The following is a 26,132-nucleotide window of genomic DNA, read 5'->3' as shown; positions in this document are numbered from 1 at the left end:
GCCTGCTATTCCCCATCCTTACACAGCTATATTCTAGGAGGCTAAGCTTTTCCTTGCCTGGGAGATAATGTTTCAGAGGGGCTAGAAGATTGACTTTGAAGTCAGGTGGCTTGGATTCAAATTCCGGACCCACTCCATAGGGAAGGTGTTTAACCTCCATGACCCTACATTTCTTCTCTTCTCTGTAAAATGGTGTTCACAGCAGAAATGCCTTCATAGTGTGCCTGGAAAATAGTATTTAATTAATATCACCTATGACTACGGAAAAATATTAGAGGCTCTATAAAAATCTATCCCATTTGTAAGAAGAAACCATCAGTATATATAAAATACACTATGGACTCTGGGAAACAAACTGAGGGCTTCAGAGGGGAGGGGGGTGGGGGATTGGGCTAGGCCGGTGATGGGTATTAAGGAGGGCACATATTGCATGGTGCACTGGGTGTTATATGCAAATAATGAATCATGGAACATTGCATCAAAAACTGGGGATGTACTGTATGGTGACTAATTTAACAAAATAAAAATTATAAAAAAAAATACACTAGCCAAAATATGGAATTAAGTCCATGATTCTCAACCGTGGGTGATTTTGACCCAGAGGGAATATTTAGCAACGTCAGGAGACATTTTTGATTTTCACAATTCGAAGAGCGGGGTGCTAGTGACCTAGTGAGTAGAAGCCAGAAATGCTTGTACATGTCCTACGATATTCAGGGCAGCCTTCACAACAAAGGATCATTTGATCCATAATGTTAAAATTGAGGTTGAAAACTCTTGGATTAGCTAAGGTGTGTGTTTAGGATGACAGGAGACATTTTAGCAACAAGACCTACTGTGATGACTTCAAAGCATAGTTGATATTATTTATTCATTGATACGGTACCTATTCATTTAACAAAACTTGAGCACATCTTCCTGCCCCTGCCCCACAGGGTACTGCTCAGGATACTGCTCCTGCAGCATGTGAAGGGTGACTTGTGGGTCCCTGGGATTAGGAGGAAGGTTGAGCATGACATCCTTGGGTGATTTGTAGAGAAAAACTAAAGACCTAGCTTGGAGTCAAGGGAGATTCCATGAGAGATTGGGAATGCTGTAGGTGGGCGTGATAAAAGGACAGTTAGAATCAGAGATTCTTCTGGTCATCGTGATATGGGATGGCTCGTGAGACGCTTCTGTGGCTTGACTTCATCTCTAGTTTGACCAGCCCTGACCCACCTGCTCGCACACACTCTGCATCCAGACAGTGAAATCCCTCCCCAGATCCTTCATGTGCTGTTCTCTCTGCTTGCAGCACCTCTGCCATGGTTTTCCATCAAATTAGAGTGAAGCAGTTTTTGAGATGTGAGATACACACACACACACACACACACACACACACACACACACACACACCACAGGCTAGGTGACTAGATTGGCTATTTGGGCTATTTATATGCCTTTATTCATTTGGGACTGAATATTAAAGATTAATTCAGAGAGCTACTCACTTTAGATAATTGTTGATAATGAAAGCCTGAGCTCTTTGCCTTAGGACTTATGAAGATCCAATATGAAGGCTTTAGTAGAAAACATATGTACTTTGGAATGAAAATGTTACAACTTTTGCTATGTGATTAGTTAGTAATCAATATGTAATCAATATATAAATATTAACCAATAGAAATGTCTAGTTCTTCATTAGAAACTGCCAAAAACCCTTTATCAAGATGTTTTATTTGTGCTGTCATGTTCTCTTGTTGGGAGAAGGGGGAAAGTTTCAGCTTTGTTCTGTGCATTTCTTATATTAGGACACTCATCCTTATAATTTCTGTGCACAATACCCCAGTTGTTCTACTATAGAAACATTGTTTTCCAACCACCCCTCTCCCAATTGTCCCCAGTAAACACGTGGCTTTTATTTTACTTACTCTTCTGAAAATAGTACCTCTCTTGTTTATTCAATGCTCTAGCTTTGGAAGTTTTGAGTCTATTTTGAGAAAGCCTCATATCTTCATTGGAGTCCACACTGAAACACGGGTTTCATTGTCCTTCCTATGCAACACCATTAAATACTTTCTTAGACTGCAGAAAATCTGGTGTCTTACTTATTGTATAGTTTGAATGGAAAATATAGAAAGAGACCAATGTGGGTGTTGGCCCGGAGAAAAACTTGCACAATTTCAAATTTCAAAAGCACTAGTATGGAAGAGATTCACTGACCAACCATGAAGGTATTTCTCTTCAGTGTCTTGCCAATTACAGAGCCAGTACAAAGAATCCTTCCACCTGCAAACATTACAGAGTCGTTATGCCAAGACCTTGCAGACCCAGCAGAGCTACCCTGAGAATTAATGAAACATTTTTCTCTAAAAATGGCAAATACAGTGTTGTTACGATATATGTTACCATATATGTTGTTACCATATATACCATAACTGCAACAGCATGTTAAGATAATAATATCATCTTACTTAACGGAAGAACATTTCTCTAAGTAAAATGTGAGGTAGATGGCTATGACACTATTCAGAGTTTTGCTACTTTTAAGTATCTGTACTTGTGTATTCTAAAGTATTAGCTTAAGGACAGATCAGCTTTTAGACTTTGTGCCCTGTCAAAAATTTGTCTTTACCAAACCAACATCTGCATCTTTGTTTTAGCGATAGTATCTCAATGGAAACTAAAGGAACTTTGGGTCATGCACCCTAGTTCACATTTGTGTTGCATGATGAGGCTGAACCAAAGAAGATTCTTCCAGCTCTAAAATTCATGATAATTCTGAATAATGGTGGGACTCTTTAGAAACAAAACAATACATAAAAAAAAATCAAGAAACAAAAATAATTCTTATTGACCCCCGGTCAATCACCAGCTTCAATTTTATTGAGGTCTTGATTTATCCCAGGCACTGAACTAAGCTCCTTACATTCATACATTCACTTAATTCTCACATCAGCCCTGGAAAGTATGATTCCCATTTGACAGCTGCGTCAACTGAGCCTCACTGATAAAACTTGCCTGAGGTCAGTGGCTAGAAAGCGTAATAAGAGTTTGGACTAGAGCCTAGAAATCTCTGCACCTAAAGTCTTTGCTCTTTACCAATATTATCTGCAGTCTCCCTGACTTTGATGTCTCTTTAAACCGAGTGTCCTGTGGTCGTATAACACTTGCGTAAAGTTGAGACACGGTGGTCTTCCCTTAAAGAAATTAAAATTTCCAAACGGTGTGAAGTGTTATATCTGGAGGCACCTGAAAGTCCTTCCATTTGTCATCCTACCTTGCCTCTTTTCTGTGTTTGTGACACCTTTTTAGATTTTACAAATAACGATGCTGAACAGTTTGAGAAAGGTAATGGCTTAGGCTGCGAAGCACAGAAATTCATCCTAAAATTTCTTACAGTTTGTTTGAAAGCTCTGTGTCCCCTCTCTGGAAATGGTGGATAAAGAGAAAATGTATACTCTCAGATCTGTGTAACTCCAGGGCCATTCAGAGAACTCCAAGTGTTTCCTTTGCCTCACCTTGTCAATATTTGATCCTTGTAAGAGGTGAGGTTGGAGAGAAAGCCAACCTCATCTGCAAGATTGCTGGAACTCACCTTTGTAATGACTAATGATGGAAGTAAAACCAAAGCCTAGGGAAGCATGGAAGCTGCTGGGTGTCTGAATGTAATGGTGGCCAAAGGGTGGTGGGAATGAAGGAAGTATCGATTATGTCCAAGATCATTAAAAGGTAAGTATTTAAAGTCTTTGAGGTTGGAATTAAAAACAAACAAACAAACAAACAAAACAGATGTAGGACCACTGACCCAGGTTCTAGAAGCCTCGGTCCTAATAGCATAGAGATCTTAAGGTAGCCATTAATGGTTGGCCAGGTCATACTTCCCAAGACTTTGTTACACACGTTTTCACACAGATTTGATATGAAAAGCCCCTCAGAACTGTCAGCAAACCGAGTGACCATAATACTGTAAGGTGGAAAACAAAATGATCTTTACACTTGGAGTAAAGCACTTTGTTTACTATTTTGACTGTCTGAACTTGGAAAAAGCTCTGTAAGCCTTGTATTTCTCATTTGTCAGATGGGAAAATGAAAACCTGTCAGGAAAGGTCATTATGGGAATTAAGGGAAACAATGCAGGTCAATGGAATTCATATTTTAGATGCTGTATTTGAAAGGGTGAAGGTGGCTCAATGCCTGACTGCTTCTATTTTATTTTTATTTTCTGTATTCTGAGGCTTTGACATCTGAGACCTTGCTGACTCTGGAAGGACTGCCCCTCTCCGGGCTAGCCAATTCCTAGGGAGAGCAAATGCTCACCCACTGAGCTTTTACAAATGCAAGCCAACCAGTCTAGAGTCTACACCCCAGGCACCTCCTTTACCAGGGTCTTCCTATCACCTGTCAAATCACTCCAGGGCCAGATACCAGACAACCAGGGACAATACCTAAGCCCCCACAGCCCGCTGAAATGATCCAAACTGACCAGTCCTAATCCTAAACCTGTTGGGCCTGCCTTCCCTGTTCCTTTCCACAGAAACCACAGTAAAGACTCTTGATATAATTTCCCCTCTCTGCTGCCTCCTGACCAAATTTAGTGCTCCCCCAGGCATGCCCTCTCCTTTTGGGAATCTGTCAGTATAAAAGGTTTTTTTCAATGGCAGCTGTCTCCCAGTCTGCTGGCCTTTCACAGCAAAATAATAATAATAAAGCCTATATGAGAACACAGCTCAGCCCCCCTGCATCTCAGCTCCCACTACCACCTAACCACTGCAGCCCCGTCTGGAACCACGAAGGGAGTGCGAAGTGATGTGCAGATGCAAGGACGTACACTAGGCCCAGCAAACAGGAATCCTGTCCTCCTTGCTTTATCCCCTGTGACTGGTCACAACCACTATGGTTAATGAAGTCCATTTCTCTTCACCGTTCTCTTCATTGATGCCATTTTCCCCAGTGGGCTTCTTATAGACAGGTCAAGATATCCTGCTATGAAATCATTTTTCCTGGTCATTTTATTCTTTCACTCTATATGGGCCAACGTGAAACTTATAAGAACCTGTTATAGAAGCACACTCCTCACTTCCTGTGACGTTCTGTCAGTCAAAGCGATCCCTGCGGATGCCTTTTCTGAAAGGAGCTCATTTAATCCAAGACTGACAGTCCACATCTACAGTCCAGAGGGACGTGGCAATGAGATGCTGGCAGGCCTTATGTAGCAAGCATTTAGCTTTGTTGACCTTTTCCATTAGCTGCTTCCCTCCCATCTCCATGGCACATACTATTTTAGAAAAATCATTCGCTCCCTTTAATAAGTCATGCTTCTGTGCCAGGCATTGTGCCCAGTACTAAAGATGCAGATACAAGTGAATTATAACCATCGCAGTCCAGACTGGTTGTTCTGATTGTTTGCTCAAATGAATAGCCATGTACACAAATATTCCCCTATCAATTCCCAAATATTAAGACATGCATTTGGCACTGCATGGGGTTAGAGTTAAACCATCCATTAGGCTCTCCACTATCTATTAGCAGAAGGAAAAAAGTACACATGGTGTGTGATGTGAAGTAGGAGGTAAATGTCATGAGAAAAATAAAAGCTAAGTATAATGGATACTTGAAGAAATAGAGTGTATTTAGTTGGGAGGCAGGGGAGATCAGGAGAAAACAGGCTTTATGAAGAAGTTTGCATTGAACACCTGATACAATTTCAAAGCCATGAAAGGAAAACAGAAAAGAAGTTTGGGGAGCAGTGAAGAGTAAGCAAGTAAAAATAGTGTTTTGGCTTAAACTCTGTCCCCCTCCACCTCCATAAATACATATGTTGAAGTCCTAACCCCAGTACCTTAGAATGTGACCTTATGTGGAGATGGAGTCTTTTCAGAGGTAATCGAGTTAAAATGAGGTCATTGGTATGGGCCCTAATCCAACACGACTGCTGACTTAGAAAAAGGTGACATTTGCACACAGAGATAGAGAGAGAAGATGATGTGAGGAGACACAAGAAGAAGTTGGCCATCTGCAGGCCAGGTAGAGAGACCTGTGACAGATGTCTCCCTCACAGCCATCAGAAGGAAACGATCCTGTTGACACCTTGACTATATGAACCTCTGGCCTCCAGATCTGAGACCACACATTTCTGTTGTTTTTGCTATCCAGTTTGCTTTAGTTTTTAATGTCAGCTCTAGCAAAGTAATACACATGGAGATTGGGAAGCACAGATTGGGAGGAGGCAAGTGGAGCTTGGAGCATGCCCAGAAGAGAATATGAATAAAGCTGAAGAGATGGGTTGGCGTCCTATTGGGAATACAAGAGAGGAAGAGTTAGGATTTAATTCAGTGAGAAGATGGTATTTAAAGACCACTTTTGAGAAAGAAAGAGGCTTGTTAGAAGAAGGTTCTGGTGTGAGAGCTACTACTAGAGCTCAAAATGACTACTCAGGATTCTTGCTGTGGGTGTAAGGGGTTTATTGAAATTTATATTTAGATACTGTCTTAGCTTGGGTCATCATTACAAAATACCTCAGGCTGGGTGACTTAAACAACAGCTATTTGTTTTCGCTCATTTATGGAGGCTAGAAGTCCAAGATCAAGATACCAGCATGGCTGATATCTGTGAGTTCTCTTCCTGGCTTGGAGACAGCCATCTTCTATCTGGGTCCTCACATAACAAGGAGAGAGCAAGCGAGAGAGAACAGACTTTCTTGTGTCTCTTCTTATGAGAACACTGATACCTTCATGAAGACCCCACCCTCATGACCTCATGTAAATCTGCTTGTTTCCCAAAGGTCCCATCGCCAATCTACATCTTCAACCTACTAATTTTGGAGAGACACAAGTCAGTCCACAGCCGTTACATGTAAACATGTAATGGCATTCTATATTTCCAGCCACTGATTTCACTGTATTATATTAAATTCTTCTTCGTATATCTTGAGGTCATTTTGGTATTTGTATAATTTTATGGCCATTTTTCAGTAATGTTATTAAAAGTCAGCCCAACTCTTATTGTCATGTTTAGTTTAAAGCTTTCTTCTCCATCATGGCCTGTTAGATTATGGATTTAAGGGCTAGGCAAAGGGTAAGATGATGGTCTTACTCCTACAGTGTTCTCCCCCTCTCTCTTCAGATTTGAAGCAGGTAGGTGTATAAGGTAGAACTTGGGGACGTCCAAGTAACTGGCTCTATGTCAGTCGTGGGAGGCCTCTGGTGCTTGGCTTGGTCTATCCTTAGCTTGCTGAGTTCCATCAGAAGCTGGTAGACTCTGCCAATGTCCTAGCCTAAGTACAGTTGTTGGATATACTTAGAAGAAGTCTTTAGTCTCATCCCAGGGTCTCACCCTCTGTCTAACCCTAACCCTACCTAACCCTAACTCTAATCCCAACCCTAACCTTTTTTCACTGAGGACTTTATCATCTTTTACATGTCAGCTGTTTTGATTTGTAAACTCAGGTGGGCTAAGGGTATATTGAGCAGACTATCAGTAGCATTTACTACATGGCAAGGTAGTATTATGCTACGTTGGAAGTCAGAAAACCTGCAGACAAATCCCAACTAAACTAAATATGATTAACTTAACTCAATAAATTTTATTCAAGCACCTACTAAATTCCAGATAATGTTCTAGGCAGTAAGGACAGAACAATGAACAAAACAGTACGGCACAGAGAATATAGTCAATGATTTTGTAATACTGTTGTATGGTAACAGATAGTGACTACACTTATGGTGATCAATGAGTAATGCATAGAATTGTTGAATCACTATGTTGTACACCTGAAATTAACATAACATTGTATGTTAATTATACTTCAATTAAAAAAAAAAGTGCAGCATGCTTTCAGCAACCACCTCAAGTGCCCATTTTTTTCTCTTTTCTGATGATGGTGTTCTTCTGTGAACAAGAGGGCACAACCCAGAAGTGCATAACCCTGTGAATGTTCCAGGAAGCAAATGTCAACTGATGGGGGATGGGAACGAATGGATAAATGTTCCAGCCTTCCCACCCTCTGGTGAGGTAGCTCTGAGATGTGCTTCACGTGATGTCTCAGAGGATCAGGGGGAGAACCGAACACAGTTTCCCACAACAGTTCCATGTTTAGGGAAGTTTGAGGGACACTTTAACCAACATACCTGTGCTTTTTCCCTAAAGCTCAAGTGATCCCAACTTTCTATAGTGGAAAGACACAGCTATTCAAAAATCTTCATCTATATTTAAGACTCACAAGTCCTTATGAAATAAGTGCTATTATTCTTAATTTAGAGATGAGGAAACTGAAGCTCAGAGAGTATAACTAATTTACCCAGTTTAATACCTGCAGGTAGAGTTGCGACCAGTATTTCCATCCAGCTCCATCAAAACACACAAGCCATCTGCTTTCAGCTATAAAGTGGTGCATTCCTGCATTTCTGGGTTAAGGTGGTCAAAAGACCGAAATTAAATTCTTGGTTTAATAGTTGATTTAAGAATCTCAGTTTCATCCAGGTCGTTAGTGAGCATCTTATTTTTCAGTATTCTGACGCGTGCACTGAAGAAAAAGATTTATATTCCGTAAATCACAGCTTGTCTTTTCACCGTTCTTCTTAAGTTCTTAAGGGGCAAGATGATGGAAAATGAAAAACGAAAAAAAATAGGAAAAAGAAATAGAGAAAGATAAGATCAGGCCTTTTAACAGTTTTAGACCTCAAAGCTATTTTGAAGATAAATGGCATACCAGAGGGACAGAGTTAATCTTGGACTTCAGACAAGCCCCTTGCGGGATTTTCTGCTTGTTTGTTTTACTTATTTGATTTTTGCCTGACAGTGTTTTGTACCATCAGTCACATTTTCAAATCTATGATCATATACTGGCATTAACCATGTGTATCTTTTGTTGTTGTTGTTGTTGTTGAGCAATATTAAACAGCTGAAGGAAATAGTATTAACACAATGACTAGGTAACTCACTGTAGGAGAATCAGAATGATGGGGGTGGTGGTACAAGGTAAGAGGGAACCTGGAAAGGGCTTCTTCCAGGGGAAGATGTGAGACTGACGGTTCTGTATAAATGGCACAGAAGGTGGGGAAGGCTGGGCTCCAGCCATATGAATGTTGGGATCCATTCCATTTGTCATTTCAACACCCTTTTGGACCTGGAAGCAGGTGAGGCCTGGGGAAAGGAAGGTTCCATTAATCACTTCCATTTTAAACTGGAAGCATGGTTCTCCCACCTACTCCTTTTAATTGGAGACTCTTTCTCTTTATCCACAGAAGCTGTTCTAAAAGTTACCCAGCCTCTCCAAGCCTTCTCCACCCTCTCCTGAGCTCTTTCTGGTTGCCTCTTGTCCAGAACTAAACAATGTGGTTTCTTTCCAAATAAGCAATGGGACAGAAGGTTCACATTACTAAGGAACTAGGAGAGGACTCAGAAGTCTTCCCTATGTTTCCTTTATTCCTACTAAATTTGCACTAGTTTTAAGATTTTCCGTGTGAGACTGGTCTTCTTTTATAAATACCTGAGAAGATCAGGAAATTTCTCCCACTTGATCAGAGGGCACAGAGGCTTTACCTCCTTGAAACTTTTATTATTTTCAACCATTTTGAAATCCGTCTTAGAGGAAAAATGATCACGTGAGTGTTAACCACTCATCATGACCACATTGCCACATTTGAGGTATGTACGTGAGTAGGACAGTTTCAGGAGCAATATTAAATAGCAGTTCTAGCAGTAAAATTCTGCCAGAGTAATTTCTCACTGGAATGTTGCTGGTGTCTGTTAACATCCTTGTCATTGTAGGTTTAGTGCTATCATTAGGTATTTTAGTGTATGGAATGATGAATAAGGCAACTTGTCTTCTCTAACAAGTCCAGAGCTCTCCTGAAACGAACGGAAATATACAATAGACAATATGTGAGAGGCACTCTACTTGAAGAGTTATCTCAAGAGACATTGAGGGGCGCTCAGTCAGTTAAGCATTTGCCTTCAGCTCAGGTCATGATCTCAGCGTCCTGGGATCAAGCTCCACATCTGGCTCTCCACTCAGCAGTGAGTCTGCTTCTCCCTCTGCCTCTGAGATCCCTTTTGTTCACTCTCAAATAAATAAATTAATTAAAGGGAAGCAGAGAGAGAGATTGAATAAGTCATTGGAAATACCATAAAAAATACACGTGGTCTCTATTTAATCAGAAGTCAAAACTGTAGATTCCTCAAAGTGGATCTTGAAAGTGTGTATGCCAGCAAGCGACTATGGGGGCAGAACATCTTCTTTGGTTATTTCCTCTGGGTTCCAGTTTTGGGTTGCATCCTCTATCTTCTATAATTTAGAGCTACTCTGTCACTTACGAGACCTCTTTCAAGGTGTGCTTCCAATGTGCTCCCTTGGTGTCTTTCTCTTATTGAATTATAATTTTTGCACAGTAAAGTGCACAGATATGAAGCATATGATTCTATGCATTTTGACAAGCATCTACATGCAACCAGCTATATCCAGGTCAAAATCTAAAACACTGCCAGCACTCCAGAAAAAATTTTTGTGCCATTCTCACTAAATTCTTAGAAATCTTTAGCCTTCTAGAAAAAGGAAAAAGGAATAAATTTGCCTTGGGATGCCTGTTAATGTCATGTATTTTTTTTTTTTAATTCTAGTTAGTTAACATGCAGTGTAATGTTGGTTTCAGGAGTAGAATTCAGTGATTTAATGTCATGTATTGTTAAATTAACTTTAAGCTTTCCTTGGGTTTCCTTCTCTTCCACTTTATTTCTCTAAAGATTTTTCTGTAGAATCAATCTTACGACCTCAAGTAGGCAGAATTCTGAGATATCCCTCGGGATTTCCTGATCCTGGTGTTAGTATGCTCTGCATTAATCCGCAGGACTGTGATTAGGAGAGATTTTACTCTTAGAATTAGGTTATATTTTATGGCATAGTTGACCTCAATATGTAGAGATTATCTGGATGGGCCTGCCCTAATCACATGAGCTCTTTAAAAGTAGGACTGCTCACAGAAGTTGAAGTCAGAGAGATTCCAAGCTTGAAAGGGGTTTAATAAGAGTGACATTCTTCATTGTTGAGATAGAAGGGGCCACCTGGTAAGGACCTTAAAGCAGTCTGAAAGTTGAGCGGGGGCCCTTGCTGACAGCCAGCCAGGATATGAGGATCTTAGTCCCACTGGAAAGAACTGAATTCTGCCAACAAGAATGAGCTTGGAGGTGTATTTTCTCAAGAGCCTTCAGATGAGAACTCAGCGTGATAGCCACTGATTTCATCCTTGTAATACCTTGAGCAGAGAACCCAGCCATACCATGGGGAGTTTCTGTAGAACTATGTGCTCATAAATGGGTATTGTCTCAAGTCATTAAATTCGTGGTAGTTTATTATGCAGTTACAGAAAACAAATACCACCCTATAGTAGCAGTATATGCATAAGTTACAGATATATGATCTGCAAGAAACCAGACACTCATATGCATTTATCACCTCTAATTCTTGAACTTAATTGAGTCAGTTGGAAGATACTGAAGATCCACATGGCAAAGAAAGTGAACTTAGCAATGGGTGAAGAATTGGGGAAATTTTTGCCATCTACCAAAATATGGAAGACATGGTTCTAAGAATTGTGTATATATTTGCTTTATCTTAGAACCTAGATACTGCTTGGCTCAAAATAGAAAATATTTATGGAATCATTTTGACTTCCTTGATATGATTGCATATATATTTGGGGTCCCCAACTTTTACTTCCTATAAAATGGTTAAAGTCTCCAATAATCAAGAGCTGATTGTCCCTTGGTTTCTGTGAACATATATCTTATTTGTCTGTTTGCTTTCTTGATTGCTAGAACAACAGCTATTTCTGCTGTGCTTGTTGCTCAAAGAACTCCACTCCTTATATGGCAAATGAAAAACAATCTCAGAGATAGCAGAAGAAAGAGGAAAAAGTATTTATGCCATTAACTAATCTGGAAAGCTGTAACTTCCTTCATTTAAAAGGCTGATTTCAAAATGAGACATTGTCTAGGACGGTCTCATTTGATAAATACGAAGAGGTCAGATTATGACTTACATTTTAAAGATGAAGAAACCAGGAAACCAAGAATTAAAGCTGTTTGTCCAAGTGAGACACCAGGATAGAATTCAAACGGGGCCCTGGGCTTTTTCTGGGGCACAGGGGGCCATAGTTTATCAAAGCTTTTTCTCACTTCCCATTGAGATTAGATGATTTTTCTATTACAGCTCAATACAAGACAAGGACACAATATTTTAAAAATCCAAAGCGAACTCCAGGACACTGTTGTTGCCTCTGCAAGGCAGAGATATCCATCTGTGAAGAAGAAAATGTAGCACAGAGGTCAACATTAGCTTCTAATTTTGAGTTGAACATTCTTAACAATATATTTGCAGGGGTGAGGCAAGGAAAATCCAGGTGAACTTATTCTGTAAACTCCTGATACTATTCCTATTCTGACTTGAAATTATATTTTCATTAGCCAGCTTTAAAAATGTATTGTAGTAAAGGGAGGTGATTAGGTTTTTAGAGCTTATTTGACAAACATATGTCATGTGCCAGCTAAAAGCCTGGAATAGTTTTGGGATGATAAAAATAAAAAGGGGAATAAGATGAGGTTGCTTTCTTAACAACAACGTGTGAAACTGCTATGGATAACAGCTAGCATTTATTTAATACTCTATACCCACTTCAATTGAATTGTTCATATGTATTAACTCATTTAATCTTGACAACAGTCCTATGAGATAGGCACCATAATTATTCACACTTTATATATTAAAAGGGGGGGGCACAGAGAGGTCAAGTGACCTTCCAAAATCAGTCCATCAGTAAGGGGGAGAGCTGGGATCCAAACCAAGATAGCCTTGTTCCCGAGCCTGTGCTTTACTGCTTTGTAATGCTGCCTACCGCACTGAAAGCTTGAACACAATGATCCCATATTAGTGATATTTGAGTACAATTAATTAGAGAGGCCTTAGCTACTAATGTAACAGAGACGTTCTCAACCTTCTTTTATCCCCCTCTTTAATGACATAAAACAGATGGTTGCTGGTTACCAAATCGTGTGTTGTCTCTCATTCTCCCCTTGTGCTCCCCACTCCCCTTCTCAAGATCTCTTCCTTATTACTTCAGTGAAAGAACCATCTTCCTATCAATTCCGTAGAATGGATGCATGTTTGGGATTGAGATTTCCAACCCCTCTTTCAGAGTCTAGTTTAAGTTCTGATTATTCACCGCGAAAGATTGCTGTACTTATGCTGTGTGTTTGGCCAAGATAGGAGGATGGCAAATGGCGACTCTCAAGGGCTAGTACGCCCTGTGGTTCTTGGGATTTTCCACAGTTCACAGAAAGCTGGTGATGGGATTGCTCAGTGGAAGCAGCTCTTTTAATTATTGGAGGATTTGCATTAATGACATGACTGTCCAGCTGTCGAGAAAAAGTACACTCTTCAGTGTTCCTTTTCAGTGCCCTTGGACCAGCTCTAGAACTAAGCCCCTCACTCCCAGAGTGCCACATTACACATGCACCATCACTCCCACCTCTGCGCTGTTGCTTGGCAACAGCAGTACTCGTTCCACTTGCAAGATGGGGAAGAGACAAATGGATAACCAGGAAAACCCCAGCCTTATAATTTCTCATACCATTGTGGAAATGTACAAAGTGAGTGCTCAGTCTTAATGCTATCTCAAAATTGCAGCCTGAAGATGTTTTTGTTACAAAAAGGAACTATTAGTATCCACCACACTTAAAATCGGGGTCCCCTTTAGCACTTAAAGCTGCAGAGGTTCAGGTAATGATCTGTATTTGTAAATCTGATTATGTGGCTAACTACTAGGGCAATGCTAGTAGTAAATGATCTGATGGTTAAGGGGCAGGTAAATTGATGTAGAGATATTGATCAATCACTCATGCAAACTTTATTGGGGGCTTATTAGTAACACTAAGAGCTATCATTTAATGAGTACTTTCTTTGTGTGCAGCTTCATGCTAAATGCTCCATACATCACCTTGTTTAATGCTATGACACTCTTGTGAGATAGAATCTATTATTCTTGCCTTAGAGATAGAGAAATTACTGCTCCAACAGGTTAAATAAATTGTTCTGTGTCATGCAGAGTGTCAGATTTGAACCTAGGGCTGTTTGATTCCAAAGTCTCTTAACCTCTAAGACCATTTGTCTTCTCTACTTGCTACTTACCAGTCCCTGTGCCGGTATCTGATACATTTTACAACACTAACCATTCCAAAAGTTCTTATCACACGCCTATTAAATGGCAGCATACAGCTGACCAGTTGAGGCTGTCTGTCTGTTTTATTAATTCTATTCCGCTCCTTTAACTCCTTTATACCTTCTTCGATGGTCTGAAAGAAAGGTAGACCTTGGTTCAAATATTGACTCTACAACTTATAAGTCTGCATGAACACTGGTGTATCAAGTTGTTTTGTCCATATCTGTCTTCCTATAACTATTTTATCAGTTATATTTGTCAAGTGTTGTGAAGGATCTAAGGTTTTTCCATTTGTAAACTGACAAGTAAATTGGTCACAGGTAGTTGTTGGTGGGAGATATGAGACTCCTTGGTCATAGGTAATGGACTTTATTGCTCATGGAATAGGAAGCAACATGAGCTTCATGTTCACATTGATTTTGTTTGTCCCCAGGTCCCATGTGGTGATGCAGAGGGCCAGGATGGATGCTATGTATTCAATGAGCCTGCAACACAGCTGAGGAACTCCAAACTTAGAAAATCCAATTCTTTTAAAAGGGATTGCTAACAAATGTACCCAACATTCACCCCAGAGGGAGAGATTGTCATTATCATCCTGGTCAGAAAACAAATCTTCCTTCTGCTCTGGAAGGAGACGTTATCTTCCAAGGATGTTTGTTGTACACCCACCCGTGAGAAGCTAATCTAGAACAATGGCTGACACAAGACATGAAGAAACATGAGATGTCGTGGAGAACTGTCTGTGAGCAGTATCATCAAATCATCACAGAAATTACGAGAAAATTGCCTGCATAGCATCTGCCATGGAGAAGAAAACTAATATGTGTTTCGCAAATGAATGAACGAATGAATGAATGAAAAATTGACTGATATTGGGATCCAAATGAATGAGGGTGGGAAACATAGTAAAATAGGAAAAAACATGCTCTTGAGAATCAAAAATATTTCAATTTCCTACTTGGTTCACTACTTTTTGTCTGTGGGATCTTGGATGGCTTACGTCACTTCTATGAATCTCATATTTCTCATCTGTAAAATGAAAATCATAACAAACACTTTGGAGTATGGTGATACTTACTTGAGACTGTGTGTTTGTGTACATACACACACTCATATATGCATATACATGCACACACATATATTCATGCGTATATTATATGTGTAAATATATAATATATATTCATATTACTTGTTGCATAGAAAGCAAACAATATTTTATTATGGACTCTTACTATAATGTAATAAAAATAAAATTGAGTAAACTTAAGCAGACAAAAATGAAGGAGACATATGGATATCTAATGGAACACAAGTGCAAAAATGTTTCTAGCTATCAGGAAAGATGAGGAAGGAACTAGAAAGATATGAGAATCCTTTCTGTATCTCGTTACTATTATTAGTTATTTGTTTTTTCAGTGTGTCTAATTTTTTTCTTTTCTCTATATTCTCTTTCTCTGTTCCTGGTACACAAGCCAGAAGTTGCAGCACCACACCAGAGATTTTATGTTTGGGCCCAGCCAAATGTAAAGACACTTTGGCTCTAATTCCAGTTTCTTGGTAAAGAGAGAGTTCTTGGTTCATTGGGTTAGATGTCCACCTTGGATCAATCTACTATGGCCCAGAGCGAGTGGAGGGCATCATACATAGGAAACGTAGCTCCAGGAGTCCACCACTATGGTAGAGAGATGGGTGGTAGGCAACTCCTTGAGAGGAGTAGGCAGTAACTTTGATATGACGCTATTACTTTTCTTATGCTTTGAGATGAATTTCTATGACTTATAAATCAAAGAGTCTCGGCCAATATACAGAATTGACAGGGTAAGAAGAGTTGATATGTGTGTAGCGGCTGAGGAGTCATGTTTAGGAAGAGAGAATGATCTGTGCAGTGGTATATCCAGGAGGCAGCAGGAATGAACACATCCTTCAAGAGTAGTTACTTTCCGTATGTTAAAACAAGTAAAGAAAGTAATCAAGGTAGGGACCCCTGGGTGGCTCAGTCATTTAGCGTCTGCCTTCGGCTCAGGGCCTGATCCCAGTGTTCTGGGATGGAGCCCCACATCAGGCTCCTCTGCTGGGAGCCTGCTTCTTCCTCTCCCACTCCCTCTGCTTGTGTTCCCTCTCTCACTGGCTGTCTCTCTGTCAAATAAATAAATAAAATCTTAAAAAAAAAAAGAAAGTAATCAAAGTAAAGTAAACGTGCATATTTTTATAGGTTCTGTCTCACTGATAGTAAAATCCTGTAATGCTTCTGGGTGTGCGTGAAGGGCAGACAGTAAGAGAGGAGGGTGTTGAGGGGAGGGAGCTAGAGAAACAAGCAGTGCCCAGATTACACACACAGTTTAGAACTCTCTATAAGCTGTTTCAACTTGATCTAAGAGCAGTTAGAAACCTCTGGATGGCCTTACTTAGGAGCACACATGATCATGTGCAAACTTCAGAAATAACACCCTGGCTACAGTGTAGAGAAGGGTTGAAAGGGAAAAAGAAGACGTGCATCGTAGGTGAGAGGTAACGCAACTGGGGGCAAGATGGGGGCTGCACATTTGAGAAGACGTGGGTGGAGCTAGAGAGTATCATGCTAAGCGAAATAAGTCAGTCAGAGAAAGACAAATACCATATGATCTCACTCGTATGTGGAATTCAAGAAACCAAACAAACGAGCAAAGGGAAAAGAAAGAGAGAGACAAACCAAGAAACAGACTCTTAACTATAGAGAACAAAATGATGGTTACCAGAGCGGAGGGGCTGGGGGGATGGGGAAAATGGGTGATGGGAAAAAATGGTGACAGCAACAAGGAGAGAAACGGGTGGACTTCAGACTTGGCTAGAGGTAGTTTCAATATGGCTTGGTAATTGGATGTGAGGGGAAGGGACAAAGAAGGAAGAAAGGACAACGTCTTGTTTCAGTCTTTAGTAATCAAAAAACGTGAAAAACATATCATCTGTGATGAGAAACCCAGAAGGAGGAGATTTGGTGTGGGGATTGATGGGTTTAGTTATGGGTGGGCAGACAGCAACATTCAAGTAGAGATGCCCAGTTGGCAAGATGTAATCTCAAAGATGCTTATTCACACCCAGAAAGTGAAGATCAGAACATATAAAGTATACAAAGTGTAAGAAAGAAGAGGATAATAAGCCACAAAGATACGATGGGGATCGGGACTTAATATGGAACTATGAACACAGAACCAAAATTTGAGTAACTGGGATAAACCTTATTTCTGTTTTCTTTTAACTGTAAGAACACCTCTGAAGTTTCAAACTTGAGGATAAATTTAAAGCATAAGTAAACAAATGATAAGCACTAACTCCAGGGGGTCCAGTTGGCTAGCCTTGGTTTTGCCTCTGGGGCCATTGATATCTGAGACCCAGATGAGAATGACAATAGGGCTCCAATCTGGCCACTTACTATTCCCAGTCTGCCAACAGGCTGTTTTCTGCTGCTTTATAGGATTCCTTATCTTTCATACCTTCAGGCGCTAGGACAGAACGTTCTGAGCCTTCCCGGTCCTGTCTTACTTATTTAGAGGATGCATCTACCTTTCTTGAGCTGATTTGGGTTTGCTATTGTGATAACAGAATGCAATGAATGCAGTGAGGCTCTACACTAAAGCCTTGCTCACAGATCACATGGTCTTTATTTTCTAGAACGCCTACTTACAATGGACAGCGTTGTGCACAATGCTGCAAGAGCATTGCTCGCAAAAGCACAATAGGAGTTTAGGGGGAGGGCAGGACGGGTGCAGTGGAGACAGCTACATTACTGGGTGTGACAGCAGCTGTGCCCACTGTCCCATAACCCAAAGGAGTGCTGCAGAGTTCAGGGCCTACTCAAAGCTTTGTAGAATATACCATTTCTGGGCAAATTCATACGAAGCTCCGTTAATCTCCAATAGTTTAAAAAATAAAATAACAGAGAACTTTCCTTGTGAGGCAGCAGGATTCTTATGAAAATACATTGGGGTGAAGAATGAAGCAGAGGCTACATGCCCAGCAAGGTCATGGAACAGCCTTGCCATTTTTATCTCTCTGGAATCCAGTGTTTACTCGTTTTTCAGAAAAACAGAACACAGTAGCTGGACTTCATAGATTTATGCAGGTAAAAGAGCAAAGCTTCGAAATATGATTGCTTTGCTATTTTCCAGTTTTAAGATCTTGGGCAGGTTATTCAAGGATTTTATTTTTCTTTACCTTTATAATCAAGATGTTAATACGTACCTTGAATTGATTCCTATTAACTGCACAGAGAAGTGTCAGGGGTATAATAGTAAGGGCTTGATAAATGTTAGCTATGAGTATTATCATCTTTCCATTATGAATGTGGAAATGGAAATTTAGAGCATTTAAGAAATGTTTTACAGTCTCCTAAGTAGTAACTGGAAATGTTAGGATTTAATCTCAGATCAATCAGAAGCCGTTCTCTCCAACACTAGGCAAACAGCCTTTTCCCAGAATTCAACCAGAGCAACAACAGCCTGCTTGTCACCAGCAGATCCCGGGTAGTTAGAGGTCTCCCACCGACACTCCCTGCCCATATTGGTCTCCTTGGGACTTTTATTTATCTTGTGCTCATCAAGTATAGAAAAATACATGATATTAATTAAAGCCATTATAAATGCAATCCAGAGGCATCAAGGTGGGAACAATGTATTTGTCAGCTAAAGGAAAAGCAGTTTGAACACTGGCACAGGCTTCCATGCATGGGTGATAGAATGGAAATTAATGATTACCTACCGCACAGTTCATTTACCCAAAAACCTCCAGGCAGTCATCTGGATCAAGTATATAGAAAATGTTAATCTGGCCTCTAATCTGATGGCAATGATTATTCATGAGGCACAAGAAAAGGGTAATTTTTGAAGTAAATTTCTATCTATCTGGGCAATGGGGAAAATGTCATCATACATTTGAGTGAGTTCAGAATTCAAGGGAGATTTTTTTATCATAGAAAGGGAACCAGAGTCTCTCCTTTAAGTTGGTTTAACCTCTACATGGACTCCCATTGCATGTCATCTAAGCGGGTGGTTTGGTAGAAAGCGTCAGGGTAGGAATGCAGACATCTAGATCTTAAACTTGGTTCTCTAAATTGTGTGACTTTGGACAAGTCATAGTTACTCTGTGTGTCTCAGTTTCATCTTGCGTCAAATGAAGTAGCTGGACTTGGCTGGAGGATTTTGAACTTTTCCCTCACAGACCGTGTGCCGTTTCAAGATTTTTGTTTATTAAGTAAACGACACTAACACATAATTAACTGATATGTTTTTATTAATAAGGCATAAATGAAACTGTCGATTTGGGCTTCTGGTCATAGTGAAATAACCCATATGATTGAATTGCTTTTTCCTTCTTCCTCCTTTTTTAAATCATTGTGGGCAAGTGCAAAGCAACTCCATGTTTAGATAGTCCAAGAATCCTTAGGGTATGTCAACAGAAGAATCCTTTTGCAGATTTACCACTTCTTCCTCCCAGCTTACAGAGCTCCGCAGGATATGACCTTGGAGTCCAAGTGCCTGACATTAGCTTTTTGATTGTCGTGTCAGTGCCTGACATTAAGCTTTTGATTGCCGAGGCATCCATTTCAAGACATCCATTCTGAATAAACATATTGCCAGAAATATGACACAGCCACTCACAAAACAACCAGATAAGAAACCAGGCAGCCCTCACCTTGAAAGTCCCCTTCTAGAAGGCCCTGTGTGGCCTAGATAACTGACTGCTTGAGCGACCCCATTTCTCCCTTGCCATACTCTAATCCCTGCTCTATGCTTTAAATTTGTCAATAAAAGTGAGCCCATAAAACCATAGACACCCCACCATCAGAATAAATAAAGGCAGGGTCTTAGGTATAAATTCTTTCTCTACCTGTGACCTTGCTACGTGCCCTCCGGGACCTGTGATTAGCAAGTCTTGTTTCTCAGGGTTCCCTGAGGGTCTTCGCTGAAGTCTGTTTTGCAGTCGTAATGAGAACCACGAGGGCTGGTCCCGTGACAGGTTTGGCCCTGCTGGGGAAATGTCTGCAGGGCCTGGCTGTGCAGAATACGGGCCCAGGTGAGGGCCTTAGGCATCCCAAGCCAGAGTATCACCCTCAATAGGCTGGGACAGACCCAAAGCTCTTTTTCTGTACCTCCCAGATTATCTGCTGCTACTCTCCCTCACTCAGGGCCCCATAATCCTAGTGGCTTCCTTTCAACTTTTTAGTCATTAAGTCCTTTCCGGTCCTAAGACTTCATTCACACTGTTTTCTGTGCTTAATATGCTCTTCCTCCAGCTTTGATTTAAATGCTACCTCCTCAATGTGGAGAAAAGGAAACTTGTGCGTTGTTGGTGGAACGCAAACTGGAGAAGCCACTGTGGAAAACAGTATGGAGGTTCCTCAAGAAATTAAAAATAGAACTATATGATTCAGCAATGCCATTACTGAGTATTTACCCAAAGAATATGAAAACAGTAATTCAAAAAGATATATGCACCCCTATGTTTATTGCAGCATTATTTACAAATTATGGAAGCAGTCCAAGTGTCTAGTGACAGATGAATGGACAAAGAAGATGTAGTATATATATATGTGCATATGTGTGTGTGTGTGTGTGTACACACAATGAAATATTACTCATTCATGAAAAGAATGAAATCTTATCATTTGCAATAATACGGATGGATCTAGAGAGTACGCTAAGTGAAATAAATCAGGCAGAGAAAGACAAATACCATATGATTTCACTCATATGTGGAATTTAAGAAACAAAACAAATGAACAAAGAAAAAAAGAAGATAGACAAACAAAAAAACAGACTCTAAAATACAGAGAACAAATTGGTGGTTGCCAGAGGGGAGGTGGTGGGGGGATAGGTGAAATAGATGATGGGGATTAAGGAGGGCACTTGTGATGAGCACTGAGAAATGCACAGAATTGTTGAATCATTATCTCTTACACCTGAAGCTAATATAGCATTATATGTTAGTTATACTTGAATTAGAAATAAATAAATTAAAAATTTAAAAGATTCCACCTCCTCAGAGAGGGCTCTATGATCATGTTCTCTAAGCTTATTTTCCCTTGATAATCTTTAATACTTAACCCAGCTTTTTCTCCTTTATTATCTTTCTAATAGTTTAAATTGATAGATTTATCCATTGATTTACTTATTTGTTGTCTGTGTTCCCCATTTGTATGAAAAATCTTGAAAGCTAGTACCAGGTTTCTTTGGGTAGTTTTGTGTGTTTGATTTTGAACCTATTTACCTACTGTGGTACCTGGTACGGAAATGGCAGTAATTATTTGTTGGATGGAGAAAGACTTAAACATGAAAGTCTTAGGGCACCAGGGTGGCTCAGTCAGTTAAGCATCAGACTCTCAGTTTTGGCTCAGGTCATGATCTCAGGGTCACGGGATTGAGCCCTGCATTGGGCTCCACGTTGCGTGTGGAGTCGGGTGTGGAGTTGGCTTAAGATTCTCTCTTTTCCTCCCCCCCCCACCCCCACCCCTACTTGTGCACGTGCTCTCTCTCTCTCTGTCTCTCAACTCAAAAATGAACAACAAAAAGCAAACAAACAAAAAAACGTGGAACTCTATAAAACATGAAAAGTAGTTGGGGCATCTCCTCTACGAACTTTGAAAATCTCCAAGAAGTTTTTGGTTTTGTTTTGAGGGTCAAACTTTAATATTTCAAGGACATCCCAAATGAGTTAGTGATGAGGTTACAGAACCTTCCATTTATGACACCCCAGCAAGAATAAAGAATTCTGAAAGTTAAAGCAATTACCTTTCTGGATACATAAAAACAATGTAATAAGCATATCATTAAGTGCAAAGAAAAGAGTAAACAAGCAACAGGCTGATTGTCTTAACAGGAGGACAGAGAAGCTCCCTCTGGAGTTCACAGTCCTAGAAAATAGAGCTGTCTCAGCCATGGGATTAGTTGGCCTTAAGGTCCGTTGAAACTCACTCTAAGACAGGGTTCTTGAACCTTCATATTATTGACCTTTTGGGCCGGATAATTCATTGTCATTGAGGCTGCTTTATGCATTGTAGGACACTTAGCAGCATCTCTGACTTCTCCTCACTAGATGACAATAGCAAACTTACTCAGATGGCCCCTGGAGGATGCAATGGCACCTGGTTGAGAATCACGGATCTAAGATGACAAATTGAACCAAGCGCATTATAATTACATTGACACTGAGACCATTTCTCTTTGCCTATTTTATGAATAGATTTCACTGACCACACTATTTATAATGATTGTTTTAGGAATGTCCCTTATCTTGCTGTGCAAGTGAGGGACTTTATCAGGAAAGAATTGTAATAACAATAACAGAAACATTTTTTGACTGATGTAGGAAGAAGGCTTTAAGAGGCTGTTAGAATATGACAAAATTGCCAGTTTTGGCTGCAGAACCAGGGGCAGAAGGTGGCCCAGAACAAGGAAGGCTAGGCCACCAGAACCCCAGCCAAATGCATGCTCACTGTGAGTTTGGCCTGCCTCTGCAGCCGTAGTCCACAAATGCTCCACATCCCTCTTTAGTCCCTCCTGTGGTCATCTTAGGTACTGCTATCCTCGCATACAGAAATTTCTACCACCACTGCCCCAGAATGCAATCGCTGAGGCTCCTGCTTCTTTGTATTCCTCTTTCCCAGCTCAGAATGAGTGTTGTATGCGTCTGATTATTTGAGACATGTGCCAAGTCCTAATATGCAAGAGAAGCTAGAAAAGTGTGATCTGGCCTTTTGGCTTCTAAGGTGGGAGGCAGGTTCTGCTTTTCACCAGGACCACATGGTGGGAAACTCACAAAGCATAGGAAAAGCGTTTAGATTCCAGAAAGCCCCAAAGCAAATCATATGCACTAATCAGGAGATAAAATACGGCAAGGATCAAAAACGTTCACAATGGAATGGAGCCAGTCGCAGATCTTTCTCCTGTGTTGAAGGACTGAACATTTGATGTGATGTGGTATTTACCCCTTTCCAAGAGGCACTTGGTAGTCTTTTCATCTGCAAATAGCATTCCACAAACTGAGCTTCACTGTCCTGACCTTTCCTTCTCTTGACTGCCTCTGGGCAGACATGGTGAAGGATGGGTACCGTGATTCTGCGAATACCCAGTAAGCCCTGGAGAGACACTGCAAGGCCCATTTCCTTGATGCTGTTCCCCAAGGGGAATTGAGACGGCTCCTGAGCTTGGAAAGGCACATGATGTTCCAGCTGCCGAAGTGCAGCAGTGTTTGCTGGGGTTCCAACTTGACCTCATTGCATTTCAATGCATAAACTCGCCCTCAGCGGGCCAGCCTGCATGACAAATAGGCAGCGCCTTCATGGATAATTCAAGCTCCAGTAGTTTCTCAGCTCAGATGGAACAGCACCAGCTTTGCTAGAGTGGAAAATAGATTATAAACTGCAAACTCATTTATTCTACAAATGTTTGCTGTACTTAGAGAAAGCAGTTTTCCATAATTTTCTTCATTTCCTTCTAGAGTCAAATTGGCTCTCTTTGAACAGTTCCTAGTAAAATAGCTCTAGTGAATGTTAGGGCTGGAGATGATGGCGGATCTGTGCTTTGTCTGTATGAGCAGAGTGGGCACCTAACTTTTTCATGCCTCGCTCTTCATTTGGAATATGCTAACCACAGCTTATTCAGAATTAGCTAGGTTATGTTGGGGTGACAATGAACCCCTGAATCTCAGTCACTTCACGCCACAAAAGGCTACTTCTCATTCACAGGGTATGTCCAGCATGTTTCGCCAAGGGATTTTGCTTTATACTATTCAAAGGCACAAATATCTATAGGGCACTAGATGGGCACAGAGGAGTGATGCCTAACTCACATTGAACAGAGGTACAGAGACTTTCTGGAGGTTGTGAGGCCTGACATAGGAGTGCAAGGATGAGGAGGGATTAGCTAGGGTTTGCTTAACTTTCCTTCAGTGAAGTACCAAAGCAGAAAAGAACAGGGTGTGTGCAAAGCAGCAATACTGCTAATCATGAAATTAGAGACACAGAGAGGAAGGAGTCAAATTTTGGAAAATCCAAGACATCTCACAGTGTTTTGATCGTACCTTGTGTACGATGGGGGGGTCTTTGAAGGAATTTAAATGGAAGTGTGAAATGGTCAGGTGGTTGCTGGTGAAAAAGTCAGTTCGGCAGCATTGTGGGGAGTGATTTAGCTGGCAAGGAGATTGATAGATTTTCATAATCCAGGGTGGAGAAATGAGTAAGAAAACTAGGAAGGATGGATAGGAGAGGAAGGATACAAGAAATATTTGGAAGTATAAGGTAGGACTTATTTAGTGGTTGATGGAAGAAAGAGTGATAAAGGGAAAGGGAGAAAGCTCCTTGGTTTTTAGTTTGATCACTGTATGGATAATGGCCCTGACATACAAGGTATCTTGAGGAATAATGAAATAGTTTAGGACCAGTCAAGTTTGAGATGCCAGGAGACATTTTGATGATGATATTGAGCAGGCAGTTTGGCCCCAGATTTTGTAACTCAAGGAAGAAGTCTAGGGTTACTATGTATTTTGGAAGGTATCAGCAGATGTGTGGCAGTAGAAATCTCCAAAGTGGATAAGTCTTCCTTTTAGAAATATGAATACTGAGGGGATCAGCAGCCCAAGGATAAAACTTCAGGAGCACCACCACTTGAGGGGTGCAAAGTGGAATATGAAAGAGACAATTAAGTAGACTGAAAGGGACCCATCACAGAAGTAAGAAAACCACCAAGAGTTTGATGGGTCAAGAACATTCAAGGGATTAGATTATCTAAAGAACATGTGTCATCCATTGGTATGAAATGCAGTAGAATAATCCATGAAAGTAAAGATAAGAATGTTTCCATTACATTTATTATTATTATTATTTTAGTTTCAGAGGTAAAGTTTAGTGATTCTTCAGTTGCATATAACACCCAGTGCTCATTACATCAAGTGCCCTTCTTAATGCCCATCATGCAGTTACCCCATTCCCCCATCTACCTCCCCTCCAGCAACCCTCAGTTTGTTTCCTATAATTAAGAGTCTCTTATGGTTTGTCTCCCTCTCTGATTTTGTCTTATTTTCTTTTTCCCTCCCTTATGATCCTCTTCTTGTTTCTTAAATTCCACATATGAGTGAAACCATATGATCATTGTCTTTCTCTGATTGACTTATTTTGCTTAGCATAATACCCTCTAGTTCTAGCCACATCGTTGCAACTAGTAAGATTTCATTGTGGTTTTTTTTTGATGGCTGAATAATATTCCATTGTATATGTATACCATGTCTTCTGGAAAGCAGTATGGAGGTTCCTCAAAAGTTAAAAACAGAGCTACCCTATGACCTAGCAATTTCACTACTAGGTATTTACCCAAAGGATACAAACAGTGATCTGAAGGGGGTACCTGAACCCCAATAGTTATAGCAGCAATGTCCACAATAGCCAAAATATGGGAAGAGCTCAGATGTCTGCTCATAGATGAATGGATAAAGATGTGGTATCCATTACACTTAATAATGATCATGTAATTGATCCTTTTAGTCTGCATCAATTACAGTGGATCACCAAATATTTATTTATTTGTTTTGAATCACCAAACATTTATGAAGCAAGTACCATGTAACAGTCTCGGGGCTTAGTACCAAGAATCAGGATGAATAAAAAATACATAATCAGGTCCTTGTAGAGCTTCAAATTGAATGTGGGATACAGATAATAAATGGTCCCACACAACAATATATCATTAAATATTGTTAAGCATTATGAAGACAAATATTTAGAAGTAAATTGGAAGTGAGTATGTATTATTCTTCCAAGACTGTAATGAAGAATAAATGTAAAGACTGAACTATACTTACAGATGGGGTGCAATCTGATTGTCAAGGAAGGGTTTTGGGATGAAGATCTCAATGAGTTTATAGACGAAAGGAACAAAAATACATGGGAGTAAAGACATAGGAAACAGAAGCAAT

The sequence above is a fragment of the Ursus americanus genome, chromosome 8 (assembly GCF_024610735.1).
Source record: "Ursus americanus isolate L20-20 chromosome 8, mUrsAme1.1.p, whole genome shotgun sequence".
In the NCBI taxonomy this organism is placed as follows: Eukaryota; Metazoa; Chordata; class Mammalia; order Carnivora; family Ursidae; genus Ursus; species Ursus americanus.
The sequence above is the reverse complement of the archived record's forward strand: the minus strand, read 5'-3'. Positions refer to the sequence as shown.